This window comes from Pocillopora damicornis, chromosome 2, assembly GCF_964200805.1.
Source record: "Pocillopora damicornis chromosome 2, jaPocDami1.2, whole genome shotgun sequence".
NCBI classification, from domain to species: Eukaryota; Metazoa; Cnidaria; class Anthozoa; order Scleractinia; family Pocilloporidae; genus Pocillopora; species Pocillopora damicornis.
Window position 1 is genome coordinate 27,437,608 of NC_142671.1, and position 24,466 is coordinate 27,462,073.

At 39.2% G+C, this 24,466-nt stretch overlaps 1 long non-coding RNA gene and 2 pseudogenes across 2 annotated transcripts in view; 2 read left to right on the forward strand and 1 right to left on the reverse strand.

Moving 5' to 3' along the window:
* LOC149050568 (uncharacterized) overlaps positions 1–22,456 on the forward strand; it is a 195,225-nt pseudogene extending 172,769 nt beyond the window's left edge. The window contains exons 4-8 of the transcript XR_016182692.1: positions 20,232–20,673; positions 20,821–20,992; positions 21,392–21,540; positions 21,757–21,948; positions 22,308–22,456. The product of XR_016182692.1 is annotated as an uncharacterized LOC149050568 (transcript). The remainder of the gene's footprint in view (positions 1–20,231; positions 20,674–20,820; positions 20,993–21,391; positions 21,541–21,756; positions 21,949–22,307) is intronic.
* On the forward strand, positions 10,821–12,098 carry LOC149050585 (uncharacterized; annotated as a pseudogene).
* Position 22,457: 1 nt separating the features above from the next.
* On the reverse strand, positions 22,458–23,579 carry LOC149050586 (uncharacterized). Its single transcript, XR_016184237.1, has 2 exons — positions 22,974–23,579; positions 22,458–22,765 (listed from the first exon to the last, which is right to left on the reverse strand). It is a non-coding gene; the product is annotated as an uncharacterized LOC149050586 (long non-coding RNA).
* Positions 23,580–24,466: the final 887 nt, after the last annotated feature.

The window sequence follows — 24,466 nt, forward strand, 5'->3', positions numbered from 1 at the left end:
TTAAGTGATAGCACTGCTAGAAACTGTTACATTGCATATTGAGATCAACTGTGGTTGATCTTCGTTTAATTGCTCTCTTAGAGCCTCAATACAAAAACAGTGGCCTTCTTCTCAGTCTCTCAACTATTATGTCGATGTGAATGCACACTTCCTTCAAACGAATAATCTCGTCAAAATATTTTGCGGCGATTGCCCAGCCTTTTGTTTTAGCCAAGACAGCAAGTCGTTTTCCATTTTCTTTATCCTTTTTAGATAAACGTCAAAATTTTCTTTTGCACATGCCCTGTCCCTAATAAGCGCCCTGTTTCAAAAAAAAGCACCCTTCCTTTAAGTAGCCAAAGTTAATAGGCGTCCCAGGCGCTACGTCTAATCATTACGGTATTTGAATCCTTTCTTCTTATTGTAGCACTTCACATCCTTCTCCTGCATGAACTACTCCAACTTGCTTCAGTGGTCCGCATAAACTGTGCCACGAATAACAATATCATGAGCGCTTTCACTTCACACTAGGATTCTTGGTAAAGAAGGTTATCAAATGTCACGGTCTCACTTACGAAGTGAAAGACGATAGGTGAAGGTAGCGATAACGACCACGCACGAGAACAAAGTTCGTTCGCACGTCATTCTTGTTTGTGACCAGGCCGGCTACTTGCTAAAATGCTGATACAAAGGCGTGTGTAAGCTTTTCTAAATGTACGTGCCTCCAATGAGTCGATCTGGCATTGCAAACGCATAGTTCTCCGGACTTCTTCACGGCCGGTCGCCCCAATGAGAGTCACCTTGTCAAATGGCCTATCTACAGGACGCATGACAATTGGCAACATCGAAAAAAATCCTTTCTAGACAGTTAGCAAGTTTATCTCCATACCTGAATTGAAGCCAAGCACAATTTTGCAAATCCTCTTTAAAGACCTTTACTTCCCATCTTCGGTCTCGTTACCGGGTTGTAGGAATTACGGGTAGCAGATTGCGGGTGTCAAAAGGTTTCTGAACAGAGTGAGCAGAGTTTTTCCATCTCCCCCATGACTACAAGTTCCTCTAAACAAGGCAAAGTAATGACCACTCTGAGCCAATCCTCTCCAATCGAATGCTTGAACAGGAGGACTTCATAATAGATTTACCATATCAGAGGTGAAATTACTTTAAAACAACACTTGTCTTGCCATAGTTTCCAGTTCCCCGCGATCTCTCCTTTTCTCATCTTGAATGCCACGGAGGCATAATGTAGTGAAAAATCCTCGACGAAACCTCTGATAACGTGTCACCTGAATTCGAACCGAAGCTTTCAACGCTATCAAACATTTGTACCCAATTTTTTTTTAAACCAATTTTGAACTATTCAACCAAGAGAGATAACAAGGCAACATTACGTTAAAGAGGATAAACCACACAAAGAAGTTCACCGATCAAGGTCTTAGTCCCATTGATTTGATACCGATAAAAGAACGTGTGAGAAAAAATACATCACACTGGTCACCTACATAGGTAATAAAAGCTGAGGCTAGGAATATAAAGCTGCAGAAAGTTGAGACATGTTGTGTCCGTTTGAATGTTTCGCACAAAGCACTAGAAGAAAACGGTGCATGATGAAAGATTCTCGAGTTCTGTTTAACAATTGGTTCATACGTCAGCTTTATATATATTCACGTTCTTCGATCGCGTCCCTTCAGGGACGATAAATTCGGTTTTACAAAAGAATTGCCGGAAAAAAATATGATCGCATAAAAGAAAAACACTAAACTACTAATTTTTTAAAAAACTAGATTTCTAAAATGGAAACAAAAGGTAAAAACAGTCTCTATAGTCTTGCAATGTCACACTTGACCGGTCAAGTCTTGTTGTTGTCAAGGAATCCCTGGCTCGCTCGCCCACCACAGCCTTGTTGCCATGGGGAAATTTCTCACGTGACCGATTGCTGCAAAAGGCCTATTGTTTTATAATATTTTCAACCCGATGGCAATTTTTTTCTCGAGGGATTTGTTTGCTGACGTCATGAGCATGCACAATAGGAATACGAAGCACGCTCACGCAACTGAATTTGATTAGACAAATTTACTAGCTATGTTATAATTAACCTTAAAGAATAACTTTGAACTGGCTGGTACTTATGAGTTTAAGTTTGTGTAAATTAGAAAGTTTTTACTGATACACCGGTTATCTTTGGATTATTATTATAATTTTTTTCATAATATAGGTCTAATTACGACCTCCCGCTAAAAGATTGTCTATTCCTATTCCTCAATAGATCCCCAAAGATGTTAAGGCTTTAAGCGCTTGCATGATCAGTTTCGTCTCCATTCCGTCACCGAGAGCGACAATCTTACTGTCTAAATGGCTATTTATCTTGAGCATCCCGTCATGATGCTCGACTAAAGGCGCTCACAAAGTCATATTATTTTTGTCAGTGACGCCGTACTTTCCACAAACTAGAGTGCCTGGTGTATGTTATGGAAATCATCGAGGAACAAAAGTTGAGGTAACATGATGAGTCACAATCGCCATGAGAAAGTTAAATTATGGTCAAAAAAATATCTGAAAAAATTTGCAATTTTGCCAAAGGTAACACATGAATCAAGAGTACGATACCAAGCTGGTGTGAACTTTCAAGATCTGAGCGAAATAGTCTAAGCTGCTGTTACTTTAAATGGAAAGGTCCTGTATCATGACAGACGAATCAAAATCAACCAAAAGAGACCAATGAACTGTTAAAAATTTGGAAATCAAACGATGTAGCACGGAGCTGACCAATTAAAGGGCCGAACTTTATTTATTCAAATAACACGTGACTATGTACGTGCTTGATTCCGTTTGATAACTTACGCCCACGTTTATAAAACATTTGTCTCAGAAGATGACATTATTTCTTTCGAAAATCTCATTTACCCGGCTGATCACGCTTAATGACGGGTAAATTTTCACAATGTGCTCACCGTTACTGTATGCACGATGAAAGAGACGCTAGATTTTTTTGTTTTTGTTTTTTTTTGTAACAGAAAGAATTGATGGTTTCTAATTTCGCAGACTTAGATCAACATTGCTTGATGGTTTTCACCAGGCATGTACGGTTCCTTTGCTATCATTCCTGTAAGCAACACCTCATGGGTTCGGGAGGAGTCAGCTCAGCATCTATGCACCCTTTCTTCCTCCCATTTCATCCCAACACTTACCTGTGTAAGTTGTAGACCTTCATCTTCTTTTGGTCCCTTTGAACAATTATAAAATCAAAGTTCAATAGTCTTACTTACAGCGTCATAAAGGAATAGGAGGATTTAATTCCGCTAAAAGCTTCTGATGATAGATTCTTTAATTGGTTGTGAGACAAGTCCCTAAAATCAACAATAACAAAAAAATGTAAGCTACAAACCATGGGATAACGTTCCGCATAATGAATAAAAATGTTTTACTACATCTTGATATGATTTGACTGGCTAGGGTTATTTTTGTATCATGGAATGTATCTTCATTAACTAAAATTTAACTTGGCTTTAACCGCACTGAAGCTGTTTATTGATGTAAACTTATCCTGGGGCTGAATAATATTGTTTACTTCTGAATGACGTAACATCTACTGATCGAACCAAAAGTAACAATTTCAAAATCACGAGACGGACGATTTTCAATTAATTTGGTGGAGTTGAAAGGAAATTTTAAATTAGGGAAGTATTAAAAAGAATATTAAATCAACTGTGCGTGCCTTCCTTTAACTAACGAATGGTCCTTCATTTAAACATTTTAAGCTGTAGAGCACAATCCTTTATTTCAAAATTATATCCAACTGCAACGAAGTAGAGTACAAATAAGGCGCGAAAAGAGCACAAGTGAATCACAAATATCCGGCCTGCGGTATTGTACAGTTGGTTATTTTGTACTGTAAAAAAAAATGGCTTGTTTAACCGGTCGGCTGCACGCGCTTCGCTTCTCTAACCGCTTTACTTTTCCCGCCTTTTAAAAAATGAGTAGAGACACTTGGCAGAAGAAAAAAAACTAGATAATAAATAACTTATTAGGCATTTTGGTGTGTAGTACTGTTTAGTGTTTTTTTTCGTTGCGCATGTTTTATACATTTTTTATACTTGATACTGGTGCTGCATAAAAAGATTTATGCATCTCCCATTCATTACCGAAGGGTGATTTTTCGGGCGAATTAAACACGATAAACGGTAAGGTAAAAGTTTAACCTTCTACCTGATCTATTTATCACAACGTAACAACAGTTTGGGAAGACAGTGAAAACACGCATGACCGGTGCAAAGGTCAATCATAATATCGCAACGCAACAGTAACTAAGTAGTGTCACGAATCAGCCCTAAGCTAATGTGAACAACATCTTTGCTGATAACAGCCGGTCTTTAGCAGATTTGCAGCCATTGGCAAAAGGCTTCTCGTTCTTTGAATGATACGCCCCGCCTGTACTATCTACATGCCTCACATGCCTACGCGTGGTTCTAAATACTCCTGTCGTACAACGCAAATGAAGATATTCGTGCTCCCCATTTAGACACCCATGGCCTAATTATTACTGAGTGCCAAGTTGTCCGCCCAGTTGTCTCCTCTACCCGTCCAAAATACCTCGCACGAATTCGTGTTCAGGGTGTGCTACTCGGGATGTGATTGGATAAGTCAATTGTGCGAAAATATACTTATTGCAACAACAAAGAATTTCGACGCGAGATGAGGACGAATCTCGTTCATACTCATTGCTTTTCCTTGGTCTTTTAATGAGCGTGCCTATTTGAGAACACCGCGTTAAGACTATGTCTATCACTGAATGGTAAGGCAGAATTCTCTAGTCACCCACTAACTCTTACCGTTCCTTGTTCATCGATCGATCATCGATCCTTGATCGTCAGATCCAACCTTGATAGGGAACTTTTACATTTGATTTTAGCGTTCCATTCCTTACGGCTGAGACTTAATTCTTGAACGTTATCTGTTACTATTCTTTTAATATACGTTTTTCCGTTTCTCGTAGTTCAGCTCCTGGGGTGATGACTATTTTCAACTTGTTCTTCATGAAAGTCCTGCTCAAATAATTTATCAATCTGACTGCCCTTTCCCAGTCGGAGAACCTTGACACGCAGTCGATGCGGCTAAAATTCTTCCTGACTGCAGTCGTGCGCACAATAGCCTCAACTTGAGGTTCTCCTATCTGAATATCAAGACTTTCTCCGCCTACAAATGGAAATTTCTCTCCCATAGGAATACAGGCCCTCTGAGACAATTAGATTTGATTAGTTCGTCGTCATTTCCTCGGCACCTCCCTGAGCCGTGATCGGCTGGAATATTCTTGGCGTTAATGTATCGAGAATGTGTTCATAAGTTCAGAGTTTGACTGAAGAGCAGCGTGAGGCTGGAAAGGAAAATGTTCACCGAAGCACAGGCTAATACTGCGAAATCAAATTTGTTGGTTCTTTTTTTTGATAACTTTAGAGTCGACTTAGTAATCCCAGTGACAAAGAAGTATGTGTGAACGCTCACCGAAGCACAGTTTAAGATTTAAACTGGTCGAAAACGGGCCCTCCTCCAACAGGGATACAAACAATAAAATCTTGCCCTTTATAATAACACAATACTATCCAACATTTCCACACCTTAAAGAAATCCTCACGAACAAGTGGCACCTAGTACAGCAACAATCGTTGCTAAGAGAAATCCTCAAATAACCGCCGTTACTACCATACAGAACGAGGCGTTCACTCAGAAATACTCGTGAGAACAAAAATATAACAATGGAGATTCGTATAAACACTTGTGCAGAGAAAACTGGACGTACTACGGAATCATTCAGTCCTGTCAACCTCAATTTACACGGGAGCATTAATTAAGCCCATTTCTAAAGTAAATATATATTTTTATGATCCCGCCTATACGAGTCCTATCCTCTATTCCGCCTTCGAAAAGGATCGTATCCCGGTATTGCCTTCCTATTTTCATCCCGCATCACGCCTTTACAGATCTCGTATCCCACATCCTGCCTCGATTTTAAGCCTCATCCCACACCCCGAAAAACATGTGTTGACCTTGAGCGTTGAGTTCAACCCACCATCTTAGAATCTCATCTTCTAAAAGAAGGCATAGTGACTTTACTCTTCGGAGATCTTACACACCATGCTCCACTTTCAACCTCACTCGCCTTCGTTCAGCAGCTAGTGGCGACAATAGTTCGAGTCACGACTTAAACAACAAATAGTTGTACTTTGAAGATGGAACCATGGCAGCCATTCCAATCTTGCTCAGATTAAGTGCGTATCCAGTCTTCATCAGACAACAACAACAGCTACTCATCTGACTGTGTGCACGCTGAATGCTCGCTCTATTGCCACCAAATCTGCATTATTTGTTGATTCCTTCTATTAATGTAATGCTGACTTATTTGTAGTCACTGAAACCTTGTTATCGGATAACGATTCTGTAATTTGCAATGCGATGACTTCACCTGCCTTCGAGCTATTTATAGTTGCCCCGAAAGGGCTCGTGAAATCATGGGTACACTTCTTCCTTTTATTTTTTTAACAGGTTTATTGGGTATGACTCCTATAATAATAATAAAATAATACAATGTACGATAACAATCGAAAATACAGGACACAGCAAGAACAATGAAGGAGAGAGCAAAGCAGACAAAAACAGTCGTGGACCTATTAGGCCTGATGTGAAAGGGACACAAAGACCCGTGTGAGGCACCGCCCGTGAAATAAAAGAAGGAAACAAAATCATGAACATTGTGATCGGTAGCACCATTCAGACATTTGAACAAGAAAACGAGGAAATTTGACATTTAAAAGAACTAAAACGAGATTAAAAAAATAAGCTGCTTTTTGGTCGGTTTTTTGCGAACTCTAATTTCGTCTAAGAACGTCTTTTGAATTTTCCGACTATTTCGTCTCTACCAAATCATCACGACTTAGACTTTTCATAATAAATCGTCGACCGTCCTTTAAGAACCAATCCTGTGACTATTGTCGGTTTTGTTGAGGAATTTTCAGACTTATTGGAACCTATCATTTTATCTCGTGATCCTCTTTTCTTAAGTTTCGATATCTGCGTTGATGATCACAATAACACGGCGGCTTGTCATTTCTTTGATTTATTGGAGTCGATATCATTAACTCAACGTGTTTCGGAATCAACAAATGAACTGGGCCACGTACTGGACCTGATAATTACGCGGAACTCGGATAACTTTATCAGGAGTCAACGTATGCTTATTTTCGGATAATCTGACACTGCTCTTCAAACTGAAAGCAACTCGACCACCATTAACCATGTTTCATTTAGGAAGCTGCGATAAATTGATATGGACGCATTTCTTACGATGAAAAGTATCGAACACTAGGTAAGGGACATCCGTTCATGGATGTTGAACGATAGACCGAGTTCCTCATTATTGGGACACCACAATAGGGGAGAATTGGATAACTGTCGGTGCTCGTGTTGGTGACTCGAACATCAAATCTGTCCCCATCACTAGCGGTAAAATCTCTGTGTCTGGTTTGATTCCAGGCTGTCTATGCCATCACACGTCACAAATATACGCAGCTTTTCACTTGACGTCTACGATATTCACCTCATTAGGAAATATCTCTCACAACAATCAACTGAGGCCTTCATGAGTGCGTTCATTACAACCCGAATATTCTACTGCAACAGCCTTCTGTATGTATCACCGGTTTGTTTTAATACCTAAAGTGCAGCGGATAAAGAATGCTTGGGCTAGACTGATTTTTAGAGAACAAAAATTTTGCCATCTAACATCGCTTATTTTTTAATTACGTTGGCTACCGATAACAAACAGATTGGAGTTTGAAATGGTTCTAACTACTTTTATGGTTCGTAAAATTAAAAAATTTTGGGCTCCTTCTTACCCAACTATGATCTCAGAATTTCTAATAACAGATTCCTTGTTATTAGAGTCTGAAGCTAGCCTGTAGGTTCAAAATTTTTACCGTTCTGTTTAAATTCTTGAATGCACCTCCTCTGAATAAAGGGGGTGCAAATACAATCGAAATCGCACTTTTTTAGATGGGCATTTTTAATCAGAGCGTTTTATTGCAATTCAAATTTCTCTGTCAGTTATAATGATGTCTTTGTGGTAACCTTTCCTTCATATTCCCTTCTCTTGATAGCTTTATTTGATTGTAATATTTTAACTCTTAAACTGTGATGCGCAATTGAAAATGTTATGGAATTTGCGCATCTAGATTCATTATCATTATCATTATCATTATTATTCTCCTTATCATCGTTAAAAACGCCCCAGTATTATTATTGCCATGGTGTAGCTTTGTTAATCAGATATTCTAGGAGTAAGTGTTGCCACGCTCATGTCTGAGTGCTATCCACCAAAGGAGGAGCAATACTCCGACACACAATCGCTTCCTGCCATCTTGGAATCGAGTAGTGGTACAAGGTAAAGACGATTATTGACTTTTTTCTTGATATGATGTCAAATCCGCTGGACTGAATAAACTGTGTTGCCTTTGTTTAAATTCCTCTTGTTACCCAGCGCGCTAGAGTGTCTTTCCAATTCGGGAAGGAACGTCAGTTTTGGGTAAAAAACTTACATATCATTTAATCCAGTGCGACGGTACCACAGCTCAAATAATCAACGCAACTAAAGAAGTTTCTTGTGTTTACAATCAAGCCGCACTTTCGCATTACCGGAAAGGGGTTTAAAGGGCCAGAGCAGGATAAACTTCGACACCGTAAGCAATGCAGAAAGAAGAAAACATTTTCGCTATCTATTTCTGTTAAGAGAACCAAGCCAAAATAAAAGATGGGGAAATACTCAAACATACCCTTCAAATATGCTGATGAACGAACTAGAGTTGAGCTATCGATGGAACAGTGGCTGACACTGTAAAAAGATGGTTTCGTGCTTCGTTTCAAAATCTATATATTACAACAGCTGATTCGGACAGTTTCTCTTTTTGAAAATTTCGATAAAAAGCTCCACCACAGACATGTTCTATCGACTGGAATCGTTCGTACGCGGCATTTTGCAAAAGCGTTCTATCGGTTTGAAAGAAACCTCGATACAACGTGCTTATTTATTCACGTATTTTGCAAAAAAAGCAAGTCTTCGAAGCGACCGAAAGAAAAGAAAAGAAAGAAAGGGGAAGAAAACCAATTTACTAAAAGAAAAACCCAAAGTTGCGTATTCAGTGGCTTTGATGTTAACATTTCTCTCGGCTGAGAATGAAAATCGACAACTGGAAGATTTGCCACTGGCCGATTTTGGCTGTTTACCTGAAAGACTTCTGTCTGTAAGGACAAAGTCAATAAATCGGAATTTTGTAAATCGAAAATTACGACTAGTGTCGTTTTTGTAGTCATGATTCAACGCATTTTTCCATCTTAAGAGTCAGCGCCAACGTACTCTACGATTGTTATTCAAGGATTGTCGATTCATTTATTTTCATTCATTAATGAAGTCAGCTTTTCTTCCCAGTAAAGGGCTATTGTGTTTATGTGATAAACAAAATAATACATGATTGCTTGTAGATATGGAGTTTCTCTTCTCTTGTTCAACTCGACATCTTACTCATTCGTTGCGCTCACTCGTGAACTATCGAGTTAAATATTCGAAGAGAAATTCCATATCTACGCGCGCCCATGTATTATTCTCTATTAACCTAAGGCAGAATAGCATTGTTTATTTGCATTTTCTGAGGTTGTTACTATCTGCACATCCAAGTAGAGGTAATGATTTCAAAACCATGAGACACAATTTTTCGATTACTTGAACGAATATCCTAAACTGAACAACAACAAGACCGAATACCTCATTATTGGGACACCACAAAAGGGGAAAATTGGATACCTGTCAGTGCTCGTGTTGTTGACTCGAACATCAAACCTGTGCCCATCGCTAGCAGTAAAATCTCTGCGTCTGATGTGATTCCAGGCTGTCTATGCCAACACACGTCACAAATATATGTAGCTTTTCATTTCTCACAACAATTAACAGTCAACAGAGGTCCTCATTGGTGCGTTCATTACAACCCGAATGGGCTGGTGCAACAGCTTTCTGAATATATCAGCAGTTTTTTTTATACCTAAGCTGCAGCGGTAAAGAATGCTCGGGATTGGTTTTTAATTACATTGGCTTCTGATAAGAAAAAGACTGGAGTTTAAAATACTTCTAACTACTTTTATGATTCGTTAAACTAGAAATTTTTAGCTCCTTGTAGTTTATCCTCCTTGTCTTTTAATAACATAGGTAACCAGGTTTTTCTTGGCCTTAAAATCTAACAGATCACTATGTAGCCTTGTTCAGCACCATTTCCTCTCCGCGCGCCTCTTTTCCTTTTTTGCAGACTTTACTCCATCATTGAACCAGGGAACAGTTGGTCTTTTAGTTACGGTCTTAGTGATGGCTGGTGTATGGTTGTCAAGCACTGATTTGAGTGTGTTGTTATAGGCATTAACCAGACTATCGAGGTTGTATGAAAGAAGGTTTTTCCAGAGATCGGTATTAGAAATCTCGTCCCGTAGGAGCTTCTTATTGATAGACCTAATTTTCCTGAGAGTTATATGCGATCTTTTAAGGGCAGGTTTGCACACTTGAAATATCAAGCTGGTCAGACAATCTTGTAATAATAAGATCAAGGGTGTACCCGCTGATGTGAGTGGGAGCGGTAACATGCTGCTTTAGACCTGTACTCTCGAGTAATTCGCGCATTCTCACCGCGTCAGCGTCAGCTTCCACGTCCATTTGTATGTTAAAGTCTCCAGTAATTAATAGATGGCTTGGGCAAAAAAACTGCAGATTCGAGAAATGCTGAGGACTGTTCGAAGAAGACACTTGTGGTGACGGGATGTGCGTCAGAGTATGGTGTTCTGTAGATGATAGTAAGGTGGATCTGGTCAGTTTCAGACTTAATATCCTACTCAGAGTACTCAAATGATCGCAGTTCAGCGGTAGCTCCTTTTTTCACAGTTAGGTTGTCCCTGAACAGTACTTCAGTCCCTCCCCCTGTTCGACTAGTTCGTGGATAGTCTAGAAGTTTGTTCAGAAGGCGTTCAGAGTGTTCGCGAGGCTGACTCCATCGGATACAACCATGTTTCTGTTAGAGCAACCACATCTGGTTTGTACTCACAAACAAGATCGGTAAACTCGCCAGCTTTGTTATTCAAGGACTGTGCATTGAGTAAGCAAAAGTTCAAGTCGATAGAGTGGTGATCTTGAGTCATGTTGCCGTTAGATCGAGTTAGTGGCCTCAGAATGTTGCTATAATGTACCAGTTCGCATCAAAGGCACACGCAGAGTCGCTGAACTCGCATCCATCAGATTCCCAAGGGAACGGATCAGACTGACACAGAAGGCCAAGGGAGATGCAAAGGAGGATACAGAATCCACAGCACAGAGCATAACATCCGCTCTCTTGACAGACGGCGCCAACAGGCTACTAGAGCAGATTAAGACCAACATCCAACGAGTCTTCAACACTACCAAAGACAGACATAAGCAGAAGTTTGAAAAACTCACTCCAGAAAAACAGGCGATTGTGTCACCGGTTGACACACCGTATGTTGACAAAGCCAACTGGGTGGTTAATTTATCTTCTAGGTCCCTTAGCGATGCCGAGAAAGCCCTACTGAAGAAAGGACTGACTATTCGCTGTAACTCTTGCGAATATTCCTGCCACAGAGGTCATCGCCAAGGTCGAAACAGCCGTAAAACAACTCGACGCTGAACAAGCAGATACTGTCAGAAGAGTTGTTAACGGTATCCTTCAACAGGCGGAACACCAGAGCCTAACATCACGAAGGAGATGCGAGATTAATTTAAAAGCCTGAAAGAAGACGAGTCCATCATAGTTCTCCCAGTGGACAAAGGGCGCGCTAGCGTAGTCATGGATACCGACACCTACCAAATTAAGATGTCTACGCTTATTGGGAACGGACCGTACCAGCTCCTCAACAAAGATCCGACAGACCGTCTGACCCGCAAGTTGTCCGAAAAGCTGCTTACCTTGAAGCAAAGCTAATATCTACCAGAGGCCGTTTACAACAAGATCAGACCCCGACACAAACAGCTGCCTAGAATCTACGGTTTACCGTCCGGCTGCAGGACGTTTAGTCACTTTAATTAAAGCTAGTTGTTTCTTGCAGCGATTCTTTCGACTGAGAAAAGAGTCGCTCTTTCTTCACGCTTGAAGCGTAATTATCTCGTAAAGAAATCTGTCAAAACCTTGAGACTCATAAAATAATCCAATTCTTTTCGCCGACCGTGGCACTGTTTACAAATGCAAGCAGAAACCGCGTGGACTATCGCAAGCACGATGCTAATCGAACATCGTCCTCTTCTTACTCTGTACAAAGAAATCGCTCAGATTTTTTTTCCTATATCCTGAAAGCAAAATATATATTTGAAATCGGTCGCTGAATTGCAAATTTACCCGAAAAATGGAAAATGAATTAACTTCAGTTTTGTTGTTTATCTCGATAGCCTTCTTGCTAGCACGTGCCACTTCGCAAACAAATATTATCAAATGACATTATTTTGCATAAATTGGAGTGGCGTCACGGAACACGATTAGTGTCAGGTTTCCGTAGACGTTCCCTCGCTTCCGTTTCACCTTGGAGAGAGGGTACGGCTACGCGTAGGCTAGGGTGTCAAATGGTTTTTTTAACATAGAGCGAGCGCAATTTTTTCATAATAGATTTCCCATATCAAAGGTGATATGACTTTAAAATAACACTTAACACATTATTTCCAATTCTCCGCGATGTCTCCTTTTCATCTCTTGAATACCACGTAGGCATAATGTCGTTCAACATCTTGAACAGCGAAACCTCTGACAGCAGAACGCTTAAATTCTAACCGGAGCTTTCTACGCTATCAAACATTTGTACTCAGTTTTTTTGGACAAATCTTGAACTATTCCGTCAAGAGATATCACAAGGTAACATTACGTCAAAGAAGGTAAACCACAAAAGAAGTTCATTGATCAAGGTTTTAGTCCGATTGAGTTGATACTAAAAAAGAACGCGTGACAAAAAAAAAAACCATCACACTGGTCACCTACAGAGGTTATAAAAGCTGAGGCGAAGAGTAAAGTCGAGCACATAAAAAATTAAAGCTAACTCAGTTATTTTAAGGAAAACAAAGCAATAGAAAGATGAGACATGTGTCCGTTTGAACGTTTCACACAAAGCACTAGATGAAAACGGTGCCTTATGAAAGACCCTCAAGTTCTATTGAACCCTTAAAAAATTACTTTGAACGGTCTAATAATTATGAGTTTAAGTTTTTTTTTAAAATTAGAAAGTTTTCACTGTTACATCGACTATCTTTGGATCATTATTATTATTTTATTTATCATGAAGGCTTAATTACGACCCCCCACTAAATTTGTTCTCCATTCTATCACCGAGAGCGACAATCTTACTACCTAAATGGCTATTTATCTTGAGCATCCAGTCATGGTGTCCAACTAAAGGCGTTCAGGAAGTCGTATTGTTTCCGTCAGTGACGCCGCACTTTCCACAAATTATAGTGCGTGTGTATGTTGTGGCAATCATTGGGGAACAAAAGTTGGGGTCACGTGATGAGCCGCATTCTTCATGATCAAGTTATATTAATGTGAACTTTCAAGATCTAAGCGAAGTAGTCTGAGTTGCTCTTTCTATAAATCAAGAGACCCTGAATTATGACGTTCAACCAAAAGAGACTGATGAACTGTTATAAATATGGAAATCAAACGATAGATATCCCAGAGCTGACCAATTAATTATAAAGAGCCGAACTTTATTCATTCAAATAACACGCGACTATGTACTTGATTCCGTTTGATGACTTACGCCCACGGTTACAAAACGTTTGTCTCAGAAGATGACATTATTTCTTTCGAAACTTCCTTTTAACCGGACAATCGCGCCCAATGATTGGTAAATGTTCATGAGGTCCTCGCCATAACCGGATACACGATAAAAAAAAAAACAACGACAACAATAGTTTTTTTTATGATAGAAAGAATTGATGGATTCTAATGTTGCAGACTTATATCTACATCGCTTGATGGTTTTCATCACATATGTCCGGTTATATTGCTGTCATTCCTGTAAGCAACACCTCATGGGTTTGGGAGGAGTCAGTTCAGCATCCATGCACTCTTTCGTTCTATTATTTCATCCCGACACTTACCTGGGTAAGGTGTAGACCTTGATCTACTTTTGGTCCCTAAAACAATTATAAAATCAAAGTTTAACAGTCTTACTTACAGGTTCAGAGAAGCATATCGGGAGAAGCTGATGCCAGTAAAAACTCCTGAAGATAGATTCTTTAATTGGTTGTTGGACAAGTCCCTATAATCAACAATTACAACAACAAAGTGTAAGCTATTACACAGAGGATTATTTCCTGCTTAATGAATAAAAGTGTTTGACTTCATCTTGATGTGATAGGGGCTATTTCATATTTCTTCAGTGACTCTCCAAATTAAATTTAACTTGGCTTTGACCGCACTGAGCTGTTCACTTATGTAAACCTATCTTGTTGCTGAATAATATTATTTACTTAGTATTTTGTGGAGATGGTAACACCTGCTAATCTTACTAAAAGAGACAATTTCTCAATCATGAGAAAGACGATTTTCGTCTAATTGAGTGGAGTTGAAATGATATTTTAAATTTAGGGAAGTGTTAAAAAGAATATTAAATCAACTACGCGTGCTCTCTTTAACCTCCGAGTTGTCTTTCATTCAAACATTTTAAGCTGTAGAACACAACCGTTTATTTCAAAATTATATTCAACTGCACAAAGTAGAGTACAAATATGGCGCGAATGGAGCACAAGTGAATCACAATTATCCTACGATATTGTACAGTTGGTTATTTTGTACAGTAAAAAAACCTGTTTAACCGGACGGCGGCACGCGCTACGCTTCTCTTTCCGCTTTGCTTTTCCCGCCTTATAAAAAATTAGCAGAGAAACTCGGCAGAAAAAGCAGTTGGATAATGAACAACTTATTACACATTTTGGTGTGTAGTATTGCTTAATGGTCGTTTCTTTTAAAATCTAGGGCTGTACAACAATATATCTCAATTGAATATAGCTTAGTTCTGGTTCATCGATTTGAAGTGTCTCCTAAGAAATATTGGTTGTATTGGTAACGCAGTAAATGATCATGTAGTTTGACTTTTCTCTCATAGGAGATGTTCCAGTTTTTTTTACTTGTCTTGAGACAAACTCATATCATGCAATCGGTCTGCGTAGATAGTCATGATAGTCCATCGCGGTCTGACTATGTGGTCAGAAAGATATAGTTTTGTTTGCTGAGCTTCATTTCAAAACCTAGATAAAACTCGGGTAGTTATAGACTAAAAAAAATCTTTGTTGGCTTATCCTTAATGATAGTAAAGTTCAGATGTAACACGCACTGGTTGAAAGAAGGATGTTACTAAAAGCAGAAATGGAGAATGGGGAATGGGGAATGGAAAAATGAAAAGGGAAATTGAAAATGGGAAATTAATTTTTAGTTTTTTTGTTTGTTTGTTTTAGATTTGCTTTTTATAATGAGGAACAGATGGTTTTTCTCGATATCCACGTTTCCTTCCAAAAACGTTCAGTGGCAAAATTCAAGGAACCGAGTTAACTGATGATAAGGAAATAAAAATAAAGTGGTCCATCGCGGCTAGCTCATAATAGCGATCTTCAGTCATCGCATTAAACAGCGGCAAGCCTCTGAAATCCATCGTCTACCTTTCGAGTGAACAACTAAAAGCTTCTCTGAGATCCTTTCCGATGCATCGAGTGAAAGGCTTCGTCAGTTACAGCAGCTGAATTTTAAATCCTTAGTATTAAAGGTTTCCACCGATCAATTTAACAACGATAGAGGATGGGCGACAGTCGATCGACAGACGATCGAGACTTTTCTTGAGAGAATCTTGATGATCACGTTGATCATCCTAGATGCCAAATCCTTTAAGAGCTGACTCCTCACGTGGACTCTGTTTCTTCGTAAAGCGTCTTAATGTAGTTCCATCTCATATGATTTTCAGTCTGAAAGCTTCTGTACGATACCCTTCTGCCTCCCTTTTTTCAGTTTAAGTAGCCATGGTTTTACTCAAAATATTTCACTGGCTCTCAATGGATTTAGGCCACGCGCATGTTTTATACATTTGCAATAATGTGTTTGATACTGGTGCTGCATGAAAAGATTTATGCATCTCCCATCTATCACTGGACGGGCAAATTAAACAATAAACAGTAAGGCAAAAGTTTAACCTTCTACCTCATTTATCTCACACAATGTAACAATAGTTTTGAGAAGACAGTAAAAACACGCATGATCAGTCCAAAAGTCAATCACAATGTCGCAACGCAACAGTATACGTAACTAGCCGCAGTTGTTAACTAAACGGGCATTTCTATCATACGGTTTTATTGTAGTGCAAACTGTTCTTTTGATCGCAATTTAGTCTTTGTAGTAACTTTTTATTTATGTTCCCTTCTCTTCATAGCTTTAGTTGCTTGTAATATTTTAACTCTTAAATAGCCTGATTCTCATAGAGTGCGAAGTTGTTCCCCTGCTCTCTTCTCTCCCCGTCAACTTACAGTGCCCCGCACGAAATCGTGTTCAGGGCGCTTCTACCCTGTGTGATTGGATAACTCAATTGTGCGAAAATATATTTATTATCACAACGTAAATTTTCGACACGAGATGTGAACGAATCTCGTTCATGCTCATTGCTTTTCCCTGTTTTTTTTTTAAATGAAAAGTTATTTGAAAACGCCACGTTAAGACTATCGGATGTCTACCGCTGAATGATAAGGCGGAATTTTCAAGCCTCTCACCAACTCTCACCGTTCTTTGATCATCGATCGATCATCGATCCTTGATCATCGAATCCAACCTTATTGGGAACTTTTACTTTTGATTTTAGTATTCCATTCCTTACGGCTTAGACTTAATTCTTTAATGTTGTCTGTTGTTATTCTTTTAAGGTAAGCTTTTCAGTTTCTCGTAGTTCAGTTACTGTGGTGCTGACTATTTTTACCTTGTTCTTCATGAAAGTTCCTCTCACATAATTTATCAATCTGGCTGCTCTTTCCCAGCCGGGGAACCTTGACACGCCGTTAATGCGGCTAAACTTCTTCTTGACAGAAGTCGTGCGCACAATAGCCTTAACTTGAAGTTCTCATGTCTGACTATCGAAAATGTCTACTCCTAAAACTAGAATTTTCTCCCCTATAGGAAGCAGGCCCTCTGAGACAATTAGATTTGATTAGTCCCTCGTCATTTCCTCGACATCTCCCTGGGGCGTGATCGGCTGGATTATTCTTGGTCTTATTGTATCGAGAATATGAAAGTTATTTCTAAAACTTTTGAGCTTGACTAAAGAGCAGTGTGAGGCTGGAAAGGAAAATGCTCGCCGAAGCACAGATTAAGACTACGAAATTTAATTGTTTTTTTTTCAATCTGGAGACAGCTGAACCAGAGAATCGAGAAAAGTCTAGTAATCCCAGTGGCAAAGAAGCATGTGCGAACGTTCACCGAAGGCCGCGAAATCAATCTTTTTTTTTTATAACTTTCGAGACGGCTGAACCAGAGAATCGAGAAACGGCTACTAATCACAGTGGCAAAGGAGCATGTGTTTATGCAACATATAGAGACAGATTAGTTTGCGCAGTGGCGTGTAGTCGTGATTGCATCACCGGCTCAATTTGTCTCCGTTTTCTATTTGCTCTGCGCTGTTGTTTAAATCACTCCCTTTTTTATCCGGATGATTTCGTTTCCTGTGTATGTCGTGTCCTAAGCATTGATGAAGGCACGGAGATCTCGGATAGAGTAGATATGCATCATACAAGCTATCAGTCAGCGTTGAGTTCGACCCAACATCTTGAAATTTCATCTTCCATAAGAAGCTAAGGCATAGTGACTCTACTTGTCGGAGATCTTACACACCATACTCCGCTTTTAACCTCACTCGCCTTCGCTCCGCAGCTAGTGGCGACACTAGTTGCTGGTCCACTTATCACGACTTTAACAACGAATAGTTGTACTTTGAAACGTAGACGACGGAACCATCACAACCATTCCAATCTTGCTCAGATTAATTGTGTATCCGATCTTCATCAGACACAACGGCCGTACTAATCTGACTGTGTGCACGCTGAATGCTCGCTCTATTGCGAACAAATCTGCATTTCGTGGAAAAGGAAAACATCTGTCATCTGTACTGGTTTCTAATGGTTATCCTTTTTTCTTTCTTGCAGAAACTTACCAAGATCGGAAAACCAAACAACAGTGTCGAACCCGCCAACGAGTTCAAAGCCACTGCGGTTTAACTTATGTTAAAGGTCTATCCGAACAGCTTCGCCATTGCCTACAACAACAAGGCGTACGCGCTGTTTTCAAGTCGGAGACTACGCTAAGATCTCAGTAAGTACGACGAAAAGACGCTGTGGACTCGGCTAAACAAGATGGTGTAGTTTACAGGATTCCCTGTGAATGCGGCAAGGTGGTTTTTCGAAAACTCTAATTTCGTTCAAGAACGTCTTTTGAATGTTCCGAATGGTCTCCATCAAAACTTCGAAATTCACGCCTTACACTGGCTATAATATATCGTCGACCGTAATCTTAGAACCAATCTTGTGACTATTATCAGTTTTATTGAGGAATTTTCAGACTTCTTGGAACCCATTATTTTATCTCGTGGTCCTCTTTTCTTAACTGGTGATTTCGACATGAGCTTTGATGATCACAATCACACGGCGGCTTGTCATTTCTTTGATTTATTGGAGTTGATATCATTAAATCGACGCGTGTCGGAATCAACACATGAACTGGGCCATGGATGTGATAATTAAGCGGAACTCAGATAACTTTATCAGTGGTCAACGTATGCCAGACATCCTGTTTTCGGATAATCTGACACTGCCATTCAAACTGAAAACAGCTTGACTACCCGCTGTGAGAGAGAAATGCCATTCAAACTGAAAACAGCGTGACCACCCTTTAAGTTAGTCTTGTTTCATTTAGGAAGTTGCGATTATTTGATATGGACGCATTTCTTGCTATGAAAACTATCAAACACTGCGTAAGGGACACCCGTTCGTGCATGTTGAACGATAATAACGGAACAACATTTGCCATATAACATCGCTTATTTTTTAATTACGTTGGCTACCGATAAGAAACAGAATGAAGTTTGAAATAGTTCCAGTTACTTTTATGATTCGTTAAATTAAAAGTTTTGGGCTCCCTCTTACCTAATTATGATCTCAGAATTTCTAAAAACAAATTCCTCTTAATTCATTCATGTTTTCACTCTGAAGCTAGCCTATAGGTGGATAATTTTTACTGCTCTTTTTAAATTCTTGAATGCACTTCCTCTGAACATAGGGGGTGCAAATACAATCGAAATCGCTCAATGGGCAGTTTTAATCAAAGCGATTTACTGTACTTCAAATTTCTTTTTTAATTATAATGTAGTCTTTGTGGTAACCTTTCATTCATATTCCCTTTTCTTCATAGCTTTAGTTGATTGTAATATTTTAACTCTTAAACTGTGATGCACATTTGAAAATGTGATGGAATTTGCGCATCTGGATTCATCATCATTGTTATTATTGTCATTATCATTATTATTAATCTTAAATGGAGTGGTGAACGGACGTCCCACGGCCCCGCTATTTTTATATACCATTTTATTATTTTTATCTCTTTTAACCGTTTCACCCTCAATACGTATCGATTATAACATGTATTAGACAATTGCAACGCGTCGGTACAAATTTGGTTGGAAAGGTAAAGTGTATATGACACGAAAATTTTTTACTGTTTTTAGGTACTTAGATTTATAAGATAAACGGTTTGAGAGTTAAAATTTGACAAAAAATGGTTTTAAGCATTTTTTTTTCCGTTCGAACTTCGCGCGAACGCGGCCTGAAATTTGTCTCCTCGACCGCGCGGCCAAAAAGTTACATGAGCTGAGGCTGTGGAACCCTGGTCAAAGTGACTCAGACTTGTTCACAATGTAACCAAGAGTACTCTTGGAAATCACAACCAACTGTCTGGGAAAATTCTATTATGATATAAATTATGGGTTCACTGAAATGGAATGGTCTGATGAATAATAGACAAAATGATAATGATATTAATAATAATAATAATAATAATGATAATAATAATAGTAATAATAATAAAAATTACAAGAACCCATGTTTTGTATGGTATTTCCTGGTGGTTTGACAACCTTTATTTTCTTGTTTGTCTCAGGCAAATGAAACTGGAGGTAGTCAGCAGACTGAACTGGAAGGAGCAAAGATGTGTCTTTCTTTTTTGCAGCATCTTGGTTTGCCAATTGGTACATGTATTTCTGTGTCTGATAGGCACAGAGGCATTGCAAAATGGATTAGGGAGAACTGTGTCAACACCAAGCACTATTTTGATATATGGCATGTGGCAAGATCACTAGGGAAAAAGTTGTTGGCTCTGAGTAGAGAGAAAGGATGTGAAATTATAAAAGAGTGGATGAAGGGAATAAGAAAGCATCTCTACTGGTGTACTACCTCAACAAAGGCTGGGTTTGAGTCCCACATCCTTGCCACATGGAATTCATTATTGCGTCATGTCAGCAACAAGCACAATAACCACCCAGATCCACTTTACAAACAGTGCTGTCATGGACAGCTTGGACCCAGGAGGTGGATTAGAGTTGGTATGAACATCAATAATATACTGCATATCTTTTTCAACTTGCCATTGCCAGTTCTTTTTTTGTTTACAATACCCCTTAGGCAAATAACTTAATCCACTGCTACAAACTAGACCATTGTGTAATTTCTTGTGTATTTACCTTTAACAGGAACTGAAGCATTTGACAAACTGAAACTGCAGTTGACCAAGAAAATGTTACTGAATGACATAAAGAAACTTTCACCAGATGTCCAGACAAGTTGCCTTAAAGGCTTCCATGCAACCTTGATCTATTGGCATCCTAAAATGACTTGTTTTACTTGGCTGGGGACTCTCAGCAGGTAATTTTGATTGTGTAGTAATACATTTTCTTTTTTCATAGATTTTTATTTTCAAAATCCACCAAGTCAATGATGTAGATTGGCCACCATAAAGTGTTCTAAGGCTTTCTTAGCTTTAAAACCACTTTACTGTGACCAATCTACAAAATGAACTCAGTTGATAAAACCACATTATTTTGTTACACTTCTCTACTGATACAGCACCAGTTCCCTTAGAAAATTACCCCATTTATTTCTAAGGGAGTCACTTAAACTAATTTTATGTTCATGTCTCTTGCTTAATCAGAATATATCTATGTTTTGGTGTTTCTTTCCCCTAAATGATTTCCAGTCATTTTTTTTGGATGAAGCTATAAAATGGGCATGAATTTGCTCATTCCTGAATTTTTTTTTTAAAAGGCACATACTTGCAAGTTTGCATTTCAAGGAGAACTTACCGAGGGAAACACAAAGGGCATTTAATGGAAAAGAATACATTTGGGTCACTTACCCAAAATTTAAAATGGGAGAGGAAGTTGTGTGAGAGGTGGCATGCTCACCTACCTTTGGTAAGAATAAATATGACTACTTTGGATTAACTCTTATTTATAAGAAAACAACATGAATAATGTTTTAATACTTTGCTTTACTTGCCATATTCTTTGGTAAAACTGTGATACCCTTTAAAAGAGTAGTATTTCTTATTTAAAAATACCCTGAACCTGAACATACCTTTTTGTATATTATAATATATATATATTTTTTGTTGTTGTTGTTGTTTTCAGGTTATGTTGATGGTTTGAAGAAACTACTCTTCTATTTTCCAAAAGAAAAGAGGGAGGAAATAATTAAGAAGTATGCATCAAGAACACCTGAGCCCCTCAATCAGCAGTTTTCAGAAAGATTGAGTAAGGAGGAAGCTATAAAGGCATATAACGCAAAAAAGGCAATGAAGAAAACAGCATTATTTCCACCTGGTTAGTTAACAGCTTTATCAATCCAATCATTTCAACCATCCAAATTTAGCATGAAATGAATATAATTTATTACAATGAAGTTTTAGTAAGTGTGAATTATTTCATTTTTGCCACTTGTCTGTGGGGGGCTGCTTATTTATCCACCTGTGGATATGCAACTCTCTACTCGAAGTTGGGAATGCCTGTAGGTGGGCTTTGTTGTTAAATGTGAATTTTTTATTCCCAACTCAAGACAAGGGAGAATGAAGCATATTTGTATTCAGTCTGGATTAAACACCATTTGTCATTGGGCATACAAAGTAACACACCTACACGGTAACGATGCACTCACATACTAAATCACCATTGTTATCCTATAGAATCAGAACAAACTTCACAACAAGCTGATGGCAACAGTCAACCAAGCAGTAGTCAATCCACTTCTAGACGCACCCGCAAAAGCAAGAGGCCATCTCATTGTCACAAGAAGAAAAGTGGCAAATAAAGTGACTCACAGTTTGTTATCCATGTCTGCTTTCTCATGGTCTTTATTACTATTTTTTGAAGTATATACAAAATGACATGGCCCATGCAAATGAAACTAAACCGGGAGCGTTTTTTCATCACAAATTTTTTTTTCATGGACCAATGAAGTACATTTACAAGAGTTCAATGCACCTCCCCATCCTGGACATTAGCATATCCCCTGTGTTGTTGTGTGTTGTATTTTTTCCTTATACTGTGATAAACACAAGCTGGGAGAGGTCGTCTGTTTTCCCAGCCTATGTACCCACAAAGCCACCTTGTTGTCCATCTATATGCAACGGCTCTGATGAACCTATATGTAAACATAAAAGTGAGAAATGAAGACATCTACAGTTCAAGTAATTACCGGACCTTCATTCCTAACTGAATGACAAGAGACTCGTTTCTTATGACTGGAGAATTCAAAAATTAATATAAAACCACAAGTATCCCAACTATTAGGTCAAGCGATTAAAACAAGAAGGGCATAGAACTACCGATTTAAAAGGAAAAAACCTTACTCGTTTTCTGACCCTCCACTGCGGCGACGAATTAGGTTCCTCCATCTTGGCGTCTAAGAAGCGACTTGTAGAAGAACGGCGCGGTTCGTAATGGCGTTAAAGTCTTCATGTTTGGTGATGCAATTGATTCGTTTGATCGAACCATCAAACATCAATTTCGCGGACGAATTAGTGACTTCTCTGCATCATCGAAACTCGAGGGCACCGACTATCATTTCAGTATCACACTGCTCGCATTCACACCTGGAAGAGGTAAAGGAAAAATTATCGGACAAACTTAGCAACGCAGGAGCGCATATCAGTCCTGCTTATGTTCAAAAGGAATCACGGTAAATCTTTCAACTTACCAGGAATCCACACTCACATTTCCTTCAAATCTTGACTTCAAAGTCGATGGGGTAAGTCCATCAATATCTGTTTCTTCTTCATTTGCGTTCGGGCTTACTTCTTCGCCACAATCCGCAAGCGGCTCATCGTCTTATGGGATGATAACACCATCGATTACTCTGGTTTCGCTATCTGAACTGTCACTCTGCTCCCAATCGAGACCCCAAGAGGAGTCACACGATTCATAACTGACCTCGGAATCACTGGATGTCGTGGAAACAGACATAGCGTCTACTGATCAAGCGATCAAACAACGTGACGTCATAACCTTGTTTCTCGTCCCCAGTCTCCTGATACAGTTTTTATTTAGAAATCGAGCAAGTGTTGCATGAAGAAAAGCGGTCAGAAAAAACAAATTATCATTTTGTGACTGCCTCACAGCTTATCATACATATTGAACTGCCAAAATCCGGGGGGGAAATTTTCGTGTCATATACACTTTAAACAAGCAAACGAAACCAAAAACCGTATAACCAACATCGATGATAGTGAGCTGGTTGTAAAGAGGAACATTGCAAGATATGTCGGGGAAACAGGACAAATTGAAATGGACAGAGCGTATGAATAGTGATCTTCTGGAATGCAAGAGAACAGCGAAGGGTGTGATATCCACTGTAGACCCTCCACGAAACGCTACCGGGAGGAAGAAGGGTTATATCGAAGTAATGGCAGATTTATGGGAAGAAAAGGGTTACGGATACTTGGGGCTAAAAAGCCAGAATTTACGGGATCAAGCCTCGAGATTGGAGAAAATGGAACACAGCGCAGCAATAGAGGGTCGATTAGCTCTCTGGAAACAAGGGGACCTTGATTTGTTGCTTAAAGAAGTGAGGTTTATACAGGGGAAATTTGTGAACTCTAAGAAAGCTAGGACGGTCGAGGACGTATCCAAAGTTTTTTCAAAACTGCTTCTGCAAGGAAAATTGTCAGCTGCAATGAAACTCCTAGATAACGAGAGTTCGTCTGGCCTGCTCGACCTATCACCCAGAGGCGGCTGATATTGCAGAGGAGAGTTTTTTGCACGGTCCAGTTGATTATATTCCATCAAACGTGTATGATCTCATAGACGAAGAAATGATTTACAACTCAGCAAGCAAAACCAAGGG